We start from the raw sequence: 15,414 nt of genomic DNA on the forward strand, positions 1-15,414 counted from the left end.
CTCCTTGGTTACTTGGGGTCAGCTGTCCTGGCTGTGTCCTTTCCCAATTCCTTGCATGACCCCCTGCTTCCATGATGGCAGGACAGCGTGAGAAACAAAAAATACCTTGACTCTGTGTAAGCACTGCTCACAACTAAATAATCAGTGTGTTATCAACACTGTTTTCATCTCAAATTCAAAACATCTCACCATATGTGCTGCTATGTAGAAAAATAACTCTCTCCCAGTCAAAACCAGCACACCCTCCAACCTCAGCACGCTTCTCCCCAAATGCAAGGATATTATCCAGCCACATTTCCTGGCCTGTTCCTTCCTTTCCACCATCCCTTTGCATCATATTATCAATTGGTTCCTTGTTTCACACTTAATTAGTTAATAAAAATATCACTTTGGATACATATTTATACTTCCAACTTTAAGCATAGGCAGCTTACCGCTCACAAGTTATGAATAAAATGAGCAGTTTAGCAACAAATTTAAGCCATTTTTTTCCATCTGATCCCAGGAATTTTTTTCCTAACTATGAATCTTTGTAAATCTTACATATAAATGTAGAAATAGGTGAAACAATCAAGTCAAATTATTGATTGTGAATAGAGCTGATAATAAATAATAATAAAAAAATGGAAATTATTTCACCCTACTTTGTTTTCTTGAAGTTTCAGGGGTGACAACTGATTCAGCTTCACTGATTTTTTCATACTTACTTGAAGGAGCCTTATGCTGTAGATAACCCATGCACTGTACGCCATGACAAAACGTAATTTGATTTCAAAGGTGTTAAAGCTGCAATTTTGAGAGGGTTTTCATAGTTTTAATGTCTGCCTGTATGAAACATATATAAACTCGGAACTGGGATTCTAGTGGGAATTAAACACAACTTCTATATGTTCCCTTGAAAATCAGTGTCTCATTCTCACCCCCCACATACCTCCTCTTCTAATTTTTTTATTACCAACTATATAAACCTTTAATCTTTTCTTAAAGCCTGAATTTTGGCCTTAATGATATCTTGTGGGAATGAGTGCTGTGAGTAGCCTAGACATTGTATACAAGCTTTTATGTGTTTTGTTCTTCTTGCTTACAACACTCAAAGCAATTAAAGATCATGAAATCTGCCTTCTTTAATACTACTTTATATCATATTTATTCCTTCAGAAACAGAGAAGCAGTTTAATTCCTTTTGCTTGTTGATATTTTTCCAGTAATTTGTGTTTCAGAAACTGTGCATCTGTTAAGTAACAAATAATATCAGTCATACACAGTGTTGAATTAAATACATTTTCCTATCAGGGTTATTTTGTATTTCTTCATTGGGAATATAGTTTTATATTCCTGTCATCCAGTTTTTGTTCCTCTAAAATCACTGCTCTTGAATGACTTAGATGTCATAAAAAATATCACTGACCCAAATAATTGAAATTTCATGCCTCAATAATAATTAATTTCAATGTTTTTAGACTATTAGCATTTGAAACCACAAGAAGTTTGTCAACTTATGTTGGATGAGTCTTTTGCAGGGGGTTATCAGCAGGCTTATTTCAGGCAACAATAATCCCTTTTGGAATATTTTGCAGAGAAGGATATCTTCAAAGCTCATCTTGGCCAACAATAATTCTCTTGGGTCTGGAGCCAGGAATGAAGCAGGCTGTATTATTGCTGCTTCAGTCTGAAAAACCTCTCACAAGAAGTCAAACAACCATGAAGTTTCTTCATGTAGGACAAACAGATTTTGAGTGCATTGAATTTCAAGGTCAATGTCCCTTTTCTTTTTTATCATATTTGCCTAAACAAGATGCACAAAAGTTTCAGTTTCTTTCAGGTGTTTGTTGATAACTACATGAAATGAGAAACAGGATTTCATTTTATAGACATATTCTGATTTTTTTTTTTTTTTTTTGAGAAAGAAAAAGGTAAGAGAGACAAGGAAAGCATCAAAACCCAGTTTCAAAATATATGTTTACTAGGAGATTAACTGATACAAAACACAATCTTGCATATTTCTTGCCTGATCTAGGCAAAATTGCCTCTCAGATCAAACTGTTTTAACATCCTAAAACTGCAGCATTAGTCACAGACAGCTCATTCCACTTTTATATTTTTTCCAGAAAAAAGTAGCACTGCCTTAAGTTTTAGTGATGTGTTTTGGTCCTGTATCTGAAGTGAGAGAAAATGAATTCCAGAATATACATGTTTTCACAGAGAAAAAAAATGCATCTCACACAAATGAAAAGGAGAGGATGACCTCATCACATTCAATGAATATTTTGCGATTTACTGTACTTGGACAAAGTAGAATAGTATCACCTTGGAAAAGTGATTGATATATGTGTACTTTTACTTTCCTTTTTTTTTTTTTTCCCCCACACATAAAATATGTACATGTTCATTCCATGTGATCAAATAAAAGGTACATCTTTCAAAATGAAGATTTGCAGCAAATAGCCAAACAGCAAGAAGACCCTCTGTAACTCTAACATAGATCAAAGTATAATTCTGTGCATCCTGAGAAAATACTAGAATCCATTTTATTCAGAAGTTTAAAAAAGTGAGATGTCTGTCTGCCTGAAATCATCAATATTACCTGTGAATAGAATTCAGTTCTGTTTTGTGCTAACACTTTGCATGGGGATGAGCTTCCACCTAACATAAGTACAGTGTTAACTGCGGCTGAAGTTCAGAGTAATTTACACAGAGATAGTTCTGAAAGAAAACTTTTACTCACATGAACACAGTATATATCCAAGAAGTGGTAGGTAAATTTTCAGGTTCAAAGCCATCTTGACAATGAAAATGAGAGCATTTCCTCTCTGTGCAGTTCTCAACAGCTAGGAATTGTTTTAATCTGGATATAATCCACTGTTGAAAGGATGACATTAGTCTTAATGGGCCTGCTACAGAAAGATCAAAATATTGTTCTAGCAATTCTGCTTTTTTTTATATGCTAGGTTCAAATGTGGCCAAATTCCTGTCTTTTACTCATTTCTACTCACTCAAAACTATTTCTTAAGTAAAATGGATGTTTGTATTAAGGAAAAACTATGCAAAAGTTGCTCAAATATTTATTTTTAAATGATTGCTGACTTTCTGAAATTGGAATGTGGACTTTTGTCTCTCCATATATTTACTCTCAGAAAGTGAGATCCATGATAGCTACATGTAACCTGTATTAGTTGACACAGTATCAAAAACTGATAGACCTTAATTATAAAGATCTGATTTGTGGCTCACGGTGAACCTTTGGACATTCTGCAATAGGTGTTCACTCTAGGATTGCAGTCTTCATAATATCTGAAAAGATATTCTGTAAAAATAATTGATAAAATTAGGTTTTGTTCTAGAATGAGTTTGTTCTGTGGTTCATATTCTGGTAAGTGTTGCTGAGTAGTGCAAGCAATTCTGATCAGTTTTTTACTAGGCAGAAGTTTTTTCTTAATACTTTTTTAGCCTTAGCAGGCTTTAGATGGTCCATTTGGGCTGTAAATGAGAAAAAGAAAGTTGTTTAATTGTAATAAAAGTTCAGCTTGTGAAAAGCAATCTGCAAACAGCACAGTGATTGTTACATTTAGATATTCACTGATGCAGGGAGCAGAATGATGGTCTTCCAGCACAGTGTGCTGCTTCATTGGCTACAGAGTCATTTCCACATTTTCCTTGGATCAATGAATATTTAAATATTTTTTAAAAACTGGAAGAGTTTCAGTGGAAGTGACACATCTCAGTAAGGGTAAAGGCTTATATCTCAGTCTTCTAATATTCTGCCCTACTTGAGCGTTTTGGAAGCAGCAGCTTTTGTTGTCTTTACACAGGCATGGCTTAGATTTCCAGCTCCAGTAAAAAGATTTGACTGTGAGTACCAATTAGAAGAAGGTACCTCAGTGCTTAAGAAAGTGAGGTAAAGCACTGTCCTTGTTGGAATTTTGTGCTAGGGACCTCCTGGCTTGCAGAAATCCTTTTTTTCTTAAGTCACTCTATGCACTGTATAGGATCCCCAGGAATCACCTCACAAGTGTGGATACCCCTACAGGGCCAGACAGGTGAGAAATGGGAAGTTAAATTCCCCTGTAATCTAGTTTAAAGAACACAGATGTCACAGAAGATAAGATAATGTCTTTCTCAGCCTGAAATGTCCTTCCACAAGCAGATGATGCACAGCTATGCACACCATAAACTTGTCATTAGAAGAAAAAAAATTAAATATTGTGAGTAATGGTGACACAGACACTCATCAGAAGCTAATGCAATTAAAGATCTGCCCACAATATTGTGCACATTGTTAATGAATCAATTATAAACATTAGGTGCCTATTCTTCTCTCAAGGCATAGATGCAATTCCTGATAATTCTAAAAGATTTTTCAAATCTTAAGTTATTTACATATCTTAAGCAGAGCAAAGATAATGTTAGAAAATCAAATTAAGTAGGACTCTCACAGGTCATTCATTTCTGTTTCTTTTCTATTGCTTCAATTCAGAAAAGTGCTGAGTATCTCCTGTCTTAATGGACATGAATTGCATTTAACAGCAATAAAAAATCACTGTAGTCAGGAAAGATAACAACTATAGACTACATGTGTCATATTATATTTGAGCTTACTTTTTCCATTACTGTTAAGATTTGTGCCTCAGAAATGATTTGCAATAGGCAAGACCAAGTAGTAGATACTTAAAGGGGGCTAGACTAATATCTTTCAGATGGTAGCAGTCTGAATAGTTATTGTTAATATTCAACATGTATTGAACATGAGTTTCTGTTCTTCTTAAAGAACACAATACTTAACTAGTTTCAGCTACTGAAGTAATTTATGCATGTATAATAGGAGAACAAATTTAAGGTATAAGTTATTTCCATACTAAATTGTCAGTGTTTCATGTCTCCTCTACATGCCTAAAAGTGCCACCAAACTTTAAGTAGGTGGACATTCAGATCATCTGTTATCTGTAACATAGATACGTGACAGATGTTCTTACCTAGAAATACTATTTAAACATTAAAGTTTGTGGACACTTTCTTGCAGCTCCTCCCAGCTGATTGTAATATTGTGGTTGCTTACTGTATAGATGACAATTTTATTCAAGAGATGAATGAATATCAGAAAAATACTCTTTTTCTTACAGATACTTTTGACCACCTATGACTATAAGACCTGATATACTAGATGAGCTTTCATCAAGATTTATAAGAACCTTCACAAACACACATGAATAGGAATAAGAAAGAATGTGGTTGAAACAGACAGCAATTCACTATTAAATAGTCATAAGCCCAGTTTTGCAGTGTTCAGCCAGCTCTAGTAATCCTCTGGAAACCAGTATCCCCATCATAGTTTTATGTGTATACACTCATGTATTCACCACAATGAAAGTGCTGCTTCATCTTGCTGCACATGACATAACTTAATGGCCCTAGTCATTGTACTTGATGCTCCCACATCACAGCAAACCATGAAGAAGATGCAAGACAGTTTTAAACTCCTGCACTCGTTCCCAAAATCACAATAATTGATACTAGTTGTGTCTGATTTATTATTTATGAAAGTGCATGTTAAAGGCAGCTAAAGAAATATCATAGAAAATATTCATGTTAGGCCCTGTTTATGTTTCAGTGGTTCATTAAATGCTATCTTGCCGTCTGTTTAACCATATGCTTATATACTTTTCTGACTACGTGTACTTTCCTGAATGAAGATCTAAATGCTCTTCTGTTATAGTTCTGATAATGAGGATAATTATATATTTTGGATAGATTAGACAGCAAGTGTTTAAATAGTGGCCACTAAATTTCCTTGGAAAATGGTCCTTGCATTAGCATACATATAATGGGGTTGAGACAGAATTTGTCAAGGCTAGGTAAAGGACGTACAGTAGCTGGAATGTAATAATAACTAGGATTGATGTTTTAATGGATTAAAGGGGTTATGTTTTGGTATTGTTAGAGAGACAATTTCAGGATTGTTGCATAGCGTATGTGTGAAATACTGCAGACTGGCAAATATTTTCTTCTTATGGGCCTGAGAGATAGTCAGGATACAGTATGCAGAGTTATCACAGAAGGTGGTAACAAGGAATGCTTCATGGAGGGGAGGATTCTGAACTGATTCAGCTATGTTCATGTAGACAACCATAAGAAAAAAAGTTATTGTTACTGTTTGGAAATTTCTGGACAGAAAAGACTGGGACATTTGTGAATGACTTATACAGTAATGAAAGATCAATCTGTGTCAATAAGTGACATTATACAGACAGCAGCCAACACCCACCCTGCTTCTTACTCACTCTCTTTTTCTGTGGGGTGGAGGGGAAAAAGAAGGATGTTGAAAGAGGAAATTGTTCACTGTTTCCTATTGTCAGGCACTTGTCCAGCTACTTCTTTGAAAGCTGGTCTTCAGCACACTTACCAGCTGCTTGGGAAGACAAACTCCTGTAACAATGAATGTCTCTCCCCCTCCTCCTTCTTTCCTCCAGCTTTTTTTGATGAGCACAACTTCATATGGATGGCATAGAATATCCCTTTTTTCAGTTGGGGTCAGATGTAGTAGCTGTGTCATCTCCCATCTTCTTGTCCACACCCAGCTTACTCACTTTTAGGTTGGGGGAGTTAAGAGAGACAGAAAGCCTTAATGGCATGCAAACATTGTCCAGCAGTACAATGGTGTGTTATTAGTAGTGGTTTAGCCACAAATGCAGAGCACATCACCATAGACAAAGAAAATGAACTTCATGAAAATGAACTTCCAGCAAGACCCAGTACAGACAGAAAAGACATGCTGAACAGTGATACTTTCCAGCAAAATCAGAGTCACAGCTGAAGGACATCATGCAGCAGTCAGGACAGAATATCTAGGAACTTCAAAGAGAAGGGAATAGACAGAATTAGGAAAGGACAAAGAAGGGGAACTAGAAGAGTTCACGACTACTGCAATGGTTATTAAGAGATTTAACAAGGAGGCTTTATGCAGGTAGTTTTAGTTGAGCGCAATTTAAAGAAGCTGAAAAAAAGCCTAGGACAGAATTGACTACTGTGAAATCCAGAAATTGTAAAGAATATATTCAACTATGTTAACAGTAAGGGGAAAAGGCAAATAGGACCACTGTTGTGGACATTTTCATTGTTATCTTAAAGTGAGAAAAACAAGGGGAGGCATATATAAAGAGAAACATAGGTAAACCTTAAAACAGTCAATTTAAATATATTTATATGTTAATATGTAAGCCTGAGAGGAGGCTATAGTCCCTAAATGTTCAGTTCATAAGCTTACATTGGGACAAATGAACCAACAAACTTTTTTTTTTTCTTTCAACAGAATCAGATCTCAGATTCTCAATATTTAATTTTCCTGTTCTGCACTATAATTTCCTTATGGTTTCCTGTGTGGTTCTTTTTTGTCTCATATACTTTGTTACTGAGTTTAGATAAAAATCTGTCTATCCAATTTCTGCAATTGTTCAAAGTGCTGAAGTCTGATAGAACATGTTAATTACATTCTCTTTCACAATAATCTCCATTAGCTACTTTCTATTTCTGTTTCTACTTATATTTCTATTTCTATCTAAATTTTAGTAAATTTAAACCAATTTAGGAAGAGAGTTTCCTTCAGTCTTTTATAAACCCAAATGTACTCACAAGTACATTATGAGTGTAAAGACTGCACTGAATCCACTGGACTTTGGATAAAAACTTTAATCTTTTACAATGATACGTGGTTTCTAATAGAAGTTTATATGCATAATAAACTTTAAAACATTTTGTAATAAAAGTTTTTGATACATGATTGCTTGCTAAGGGAATAGTGTCACTATGAAGGTAAAATACTTTTTAAATATTTACATACTATACCTGTGATATTTTTGTAATATATGTATCAATGTCTATTCATTTTGAAAGGATGTACTTGAAAGAAAAATAATATTCAAACGGAAACATTTTTTTATCTGAACCCCATCTAAGATGTAAGTAGAAATAAATCCAACAAAAGTTGGAGCTGCCAAAATATTTCAGCATTGAGTATGAGCTGTATAAGATTGTTATTTCTTTTAAAGTATCTATATATTCATGAAGCTTACATTAGAACCTATACTGATTGGATTTATCCCCCTTTTCAATCATCTTTACATAGTCAAGCCAAATTCTCATTTCATGCTACTCCCATTTACTAACTTTATAATCTGTTGGGGTAAATGAGAAAGTGGATTTGATTCCTGTGATTTATGGTAGTATAGACGATACAGGAGAAAGTTAGGTGTCTGGAATCATTTAAACTAAAACTGATTTAAGTAGTTAATAGAATCATTTTATATGCTATTATGGGGTACAGCAGAACTGGGATCTTTCCTAATCACGAGATACAAGCATGTAGTTGATTACATCATTTACAGATTAATGCTTTCTGATGGATAGCTGCCTCTCAATAAAACCTGCCTGAAATACAGATGAATTGTTCTGAGGAAATACAAGGTTAAAATCCGAACCTAAATCCCTTGGATTCAGTGGAATGGAGACTGGGCAGTGGGCATAATGGCTTGGGAATACAATAAACAGTGTTGCTTGGTAGATCTGAACAAATGAGGGTATTTAAAATATAAGTATTTCCCAAGACAGATGAACAAGTTTTATTGGTAGAAAATAAAAATAGCAAATCAGAGTGAAATGCTTTTCAGTAGATTATTGGAAATTCAAGACTTGCATAATGGGGATGTATGCCATAAGTGATCTCTATTGGCAGAGCCATCTTGAACAGTCTTAATATCACAGTCATATCCTTACGTATAGAATTTTAAATGTGAAACTGGGATGCACTGAAAGCATTACGCAGACTGTGATAATTTTTATAATGGATCAGAATATAAAATCATGGCATGCTGATGGGAAATATTAAAATCTAAAAGCTAGAATTTATTTATAGGTAGATGAAATATTCATTGGATGTAATTCAAATCTAGAAACTTTGAGTGTCCTATGTATTGGTAATCTACTTAATATAATATTTGTGAGAATTGTATTTTAACATGTATACATGAATGTTTTTATGAATATGTGCATATCAAGATACATGCAGTCTTCTTGGCACATACATAAAAATACTGAAATTGGTTTTGTAGAAGTTAACCTTGCATGGTGACATATGTCTGGCTAGTCTACTTTGATGAAGATATTTACCTTTTGGTTAAGAATGTATACTTCTGCTGTACTGCTTTGAATTACATTCCTTTCAATTTCATTCACACAAATGGAATAAAATTCTAGACATGGTTTTTCAAGATGGTTTCACATTGAGATAAAGATTTCAGTTCTCTTGGATCCTAGCAGAGACTCCAGAAAAGACACATGCAAGTTTTTGTCTTGATCTAAAATGTATTGTGTGCTTTAATACATAGAAAAGTAGTAAACAACACATCCAGCAGTGCTGAGAATTCTATAAACAGCACTAAGGAGGTACAATAAGGTATGAAAAATTTAGAAACAGAGAACTTCCAATATATAAAATTGATGATATTGCACTGTATGTTTCAGCATGAACATGGGCCATGCCTTCTCACATGCACTATATAGCTCGAGGGAATCCAAAGGTCAGCTGAAAACACCTGACACTGCTACATGTTTAAATACTAATAAGGACTTATGTGTAACTCTGTAAGAGACAACATAATCGTAAGGTGTCTTGTATTTTCTGTCTCTGGCCTGGTCAGTCTTGTATCGTTAATAGGAAAATCTATAACTATATCATGAAGAGAGCATCTTGTGTACATTTTCATGGTTAAAGCATGTGCAAAGGAAATAGCAGATGTGAGGTGGATGCAGCTCAGTCTAAGGAAAGAATTAAGATCATTCTCCCACTTCCTACATATAAGGTGATCATTTCCAGCAGACACTTCTCCATTAGCAGTACAGTCAACAATGTCCTGACTGCTATTGTGCGTCTTGTGAATATTTGCTAGTATTGCACAGAACAGCAGACTTGTACACTCTCAGGGTGTCCTGATTATCACAGGTTTTTAACAGTTTTGAAATATAAACCTCTACTTTTGTGTTTAGCTAAGCTAAAATTGAGACCTTCATCTTCAAGCAACTACTAATTTCCAAAAAGTAAGAACTTTTGAAATGTATACGGTTTTATAGAAATGCACATGCACTGCACATTTAAATAGATGTTTGATCTTTACTAGGCTTCCAGAATGCAGCTTGTCAGCGAGTTCATCCTCCCATACATCTTGTGTGGTAGGTTTGTTAGTTAGTAAATATAATTTTTATCCTCCCTTACAAGTAGGAAAACTGACAGGAGAAAATGATGTCATTGTTGTCTTTATTTTTGGGGATAGCCCGACAACAGAAAGCATCCTATATTTATGTAAGAATATGGGATGCACAGCTTACAAAAGAATAAACCTACCTGAAAATTGTCAAGAGCTACCCACTTTCAGTCATTCCATCTTTCTTAAGTATGTAACAAACGACAGAAAAAAATACCTTCCTACGCAGTATTAAAGGGCAATATGGTACTAAAAAATATATAAGACAAAATGTATTCAGTTTTGTCATTTTTTCCTTAACCAGTATAGTTCCTGAAGGACAGAATAATTATAGCCATAAGACTCACAGAGAATAGCAGTGCTGGAAATATGCTGTAGTGGAATCAAATCAATATCTCAGACTACTTTGAGCTCGTTTTAAATATTACTCTCTGCTCTCCCTAGGTTTGGGGTATTGATTATAAAAATTGTTACCAAGTCTTCTTTTCTGCATAATTATATCCTATAACTTTTTTTTTTTTTTTTTTTTAATGACACTGGAAAATATGATGCTTGGATGAATATACTATTAAATATGAAAAGGCTTAAGCTTGATGTGGGCCTTTCTCACCTGTTTCAGGTAATTCTAGTTTTCAGAAACACAAAAGTATTTTGTAAAGCTGTATGTGATACCATGAATTAACTGTAGTCTAACAGTGCATGACCTATGAAGGGAAGAATATATATATTTTTTTTCCTTCTAGGGTTACATGACAGGGTTTGCAATCCAACACTGTCATTTGCTGATGCTTTTATTGTTACAGGATTTCATTGTTACAGTCCAAAACCTGGAAAGAGCTATGGTAAGAAATGACCTTTTCAAGTTGCTTCTGTGTTTATTTGAATATAGCATGAGTTTCTGGATCTTGAAGTCCTGCACAGTCACAGCATGGATCCTCTGACTGAAAGAGCAAATGGTGATAATGATCTTCCGTTTTATATAGGCTCTTTTTATTCCTTTGAATCATTAAATGCTCTGCATACTGCACTGATTTACAAACCATGGACCTGATCTTTCTGTCCTTGCAAAAGAAATAGCTTTTGTTTTCTACTGCAATAGCCGTTCCATTTTTATTCTTAATGAGTGATAATATATCACGTTTTCATATTTTAGACTGTGACTGGTAGGAAGTTTAAGCTTTGTGATGAATGATGGTCATTTGGAGGCCAGTATATGGCAAAAGAAGCAAGAGGTTTTAATACGGATTTAAAAAATGGCAGACAAAACATTTGAAGTCTTATGGACTAGTTCACAAAGGGCAGAAGATGTGAAGAAGGCAGTTTGTCAAATAACTGCTGTTTTCTATGTTATTATTACCACCATGCAGGCAGTAAATATCTGTTCATATCATAAAAGCTGGTAAAGTGTGTTAGTTATTAAATTTAGCCAGACAACTGACATCTAAAAGCTAATATTTTAGCGCTATGTAAATATAATTGGACTAAATTGGACCAAAGGGTCATAGATGTTTATGCAACCCTGTTACTGAACAATGCAGTTAAATGAGGTCAGGATTTCAAACAAAATATGCAAGAAAACAGAATTCCACAGCTTATGATATGCTAATAAGTCCTGAACAGAAGCTCTGAATTGCAAAACCAACTAAATCTAGGCTCACTGCTTTTTTTTTTTTTTTTTTTTTTATGATTTTTGCATGGCCTGTTTAAGTCCTCTTTATTCTGTGGTTATTTTCCCCTCAGATCTGGAACTAACTTGCAGAGGAAAGAAAACAGTGCATGAGGAAGACCGAGACAGACAAAACTATCGCGTGTGTATAAGATTAAGTTCCTGATGGGTCAAGATGAAGACCAGTTATCCTCATTAAACATATGTTTTAAGTAGGCTGATAACCTACCTCTTACTTAAGGTACATCTCTCGTTTCATTCATATGCCACGTGAATAAAGGGAAGACTGAAACCACTGAGTAAATCTTTGTAGTGGGAGATAGTACAATTGCTATAAGTTTTCTTATAGTGTGAAATTCAGCTTGAAGAAACCTAGTGTTGCAACAAAGATAATCTTAGAGCTTTGAAAGAGTTATATGCATACTGAATTATTTATTAAAAAAAAAAAAAAAAGGACTTTATAATCCTATATTTTAGATTAGGGAAATAGAAAGAAAACAATGGTAGAGGAAAACAATAGTGGAAGGAAATTTCTAGTGATGTTCAAGGTAATTACCATTTCCTTCAACATACAGATAATGTTTTTAATTGGAGAAAGAAAAGGAGGGCTGTATGCCAATGTTAGTTTTGAAACAGCAATGGAAATCAGCTCCTTCTGATGTGATCTCAGTGGCTTACCAGAAACATCTGCAAATTTTTATACAAAGGTGAGGCGTTTGTGCTAGAGAAGCATTGCATTTATTGGACACTTGGCCGCTTCGAACTGCTAGTCTGTTCTCAGCTGCCAAGTAGGTTTCAGTGCAGCCTTAGAACCTGTGATGGAGCTGGAAAAAGATGTATTCTTGGTTTGCTTGGTACAGCCAGGTAGGAATTTCAGAAAAGAAACAAACTAAGCGGTGTTCTCAAATAGAGCTATAATTTTGTCAGTCGCCACCCATTTTGATCTTGACTTGCATTTTTCTAACATCATTGTACCACTTGGTGATACAATAACTGTGAATTTCCAGCACAATGTAAGTCATTCTTTCAGTTAAGAAAACAATAGTTGGTGGTGGTTTTTTTTTTTGTTTGTTTGTTTGTTTTTGGTTAAGAGTGTATTTTGCCTGCAAGTACTCCTCCTTCAAGAACTGGAAATCATAACATGTTTTCACTAGTTTCTTATTACCAGTCATGAAAGAGAAATGACCTATTGTCTGCTTTTGCATTTTCGAGTCAGAAATGAAACTGCATTAGAGGCACGAATTACTGTCAAATGGTTTGAAAATTGACAGTGAATCACCATATGAAACAGTGAATGGTACTTCAACTTTAGGCAATACCGCTTTCTCTATAGCAAGGAGAAAGGAAAATGAATGTTTTCACCTACCTAATTGTCCAGTTCACATGTTGCGCAACTGAACAAAGCACAGTACATATAATTATGACTTGACTCTTAAGGTTGCATAACTAACATTCTTGACTATATTTCATCTGTCAAAAAGTTATTTCACAATGTCCTAAAAACGTCTTTTAAAAAAGCTCTGCATTGAAACAATCTACCAGTATGTTGAGTTATATGTTATACTTAATGATATGCTTAACATATAGTGTATTCATTGGAGGTTACATTTCAGAAAACAATATGTGGCAAATTCTTTATTATTAAATTATAAAAAGTTATGGTAATGTTAATCTTCTTTTTTTTTTTTTGTAGTGTTATATGAATTAAATGTTGGACTTCAAGGGAAAAGGAAAAAAAATCAGGAATGTTATGTTTTATTTGGAGTTTAAGTTACGATGAAGATTGGGTAATGTGAGTTTTTTCCATAAACAACTATTTAATGAGTGAGTAAGTATAATTTGTAAATCTTCTACTGGAGTTCTGTGTTATTGTCCAATGATTTATATAAAACCTAATACAGGTTTTATAAAAAATATAAAAAATATATATATATAAACATAAAAACATATTTATATGTTTTTACAGATTTGGTAAAGCTGTAGAGAATAAACAGGTTTTGGTTTGCAGTTGCCTCAATTTCATATTTAGTTCATTTCAGTTATAAAGGTAAAAAAAAACAAAAACAAAAAAACTTTTAAAACAAAACACTTGGGTTGAAATATGTTTAACTTAATATATAATCAGTCATGTATACTTAAACTGAATTCTATTTGAATATTTGAGAATGCCTGATGGAAAAATTGGTTGTCTGTGTTTCAGCTAGGATCGAATTAATTTTCATCCTAGCATCTGGTATGGTGCTGTGTTTTGGATTTAGGATGAGAATAATGTTGATAAAATGCTGATATTTTAATTGTTGCAGAGTATTGCTTACACTAAGTCAAGGACTTTTCAGCTTCTCATGCCGCCTTGTCAGTGAGGACGCTAGGGGTGCACAAGGAGCTGGGAAGGAACAGAGCCAGGACACCTGACCCAAACTGGCCAAAGGGATATTCCATACCATAGGACATCATGCTGAACAATTAATATGGGGTGGCTGGCCAGGGTAGGGGGGACAGCTGCTCAGGGATGGGATGGGCATCAGTCGGTGGGTCATGAGCAATTGCATTGTGCATCACATGTTTTTTACAAATTATTATTATTGTTGTTGTTATTGTTGTTATTATTTCTCTTTCTTTTCTGTCCTATTAAACCATCTTTTTCTCAATCCAAAAGCTTTTACTTTTTTTTTTTTTTTCCCAGTTCTCTGCCCCATGCCACTGGAGGGGAGGGTGAGCGAACAGCTGAGTGGTGCTGAGCTGCCAGCCGGGTTAAACCACAACAGTCCTTTTGGCGCCCAACATGGGACTTGAAGGGTTGAGATAACAACAGATCTGACCAGAGCGTGTTAAAACAAAATCGTTATAAGCATTAGATCAGTTTAATAGTTGCTAATCACAATGTTGATTTTTTTGATGTCAGGTCTGCAGTGCTTGTTTCCTCATTTGAGTTATATAGCACATTACTAACTGTATGCATTTCCTGTTACAATGTTTATCATTTCTGGGGGCTGGTTTAAGGTTTTTATTTTGCTATACTGTGTAACACTAGCTTATGATATGATAAAATTACTAGTCATGAGACTAATTTGTTATTTGTACTCAGCATTGCTCTCATCTCCATACTTCAGAAACCGTATCTCAGAAACTATTAATAACTATGCCATTTACCTTTTCTCCTCAGGGAGCAAATCTGTGGAGGAAACGGGAATACTTTGGGTTTGACAGTCTTCTCAGTCTCAAAATGATGGTTGTGGGTTAATAGATTGTGCCATTCAATTTCATGTAGCTAAATTTCAAAAACATTTCTTATACAATTGTTTTTTCTTCATCTTTTTGGTTTCTACTGTTTATTATCCTTATTGAACTACCAAGCTGAAGCAAAATCCTACTTGTTTTGACTAATTCTGTATTCAGTTTCTTTTCCTATATCCCTGTCAATTGGTATTTGTGTCTCCACGTTATTGTAACACTTAATGAACTTTACTGAGGTGCAAGTACTGAGGTGTGACAGAATATTCA

This window comes from Cygnus atratus, chromosome 5, assembly GCF_013377495.2.
Source record: "Cygnus atratus isolate AKBS03 ecotype Queensland, Australia chromosome 5, CAtr_DNAZoo_HiC_assembly, whole genome shotgun sequence".
Taxonomy (NCBI): Eukaryota; Metazoa; Chordata; class Aves; order Anseriformes; family Anatidae; genus Cygnus; species Cygnus atratus.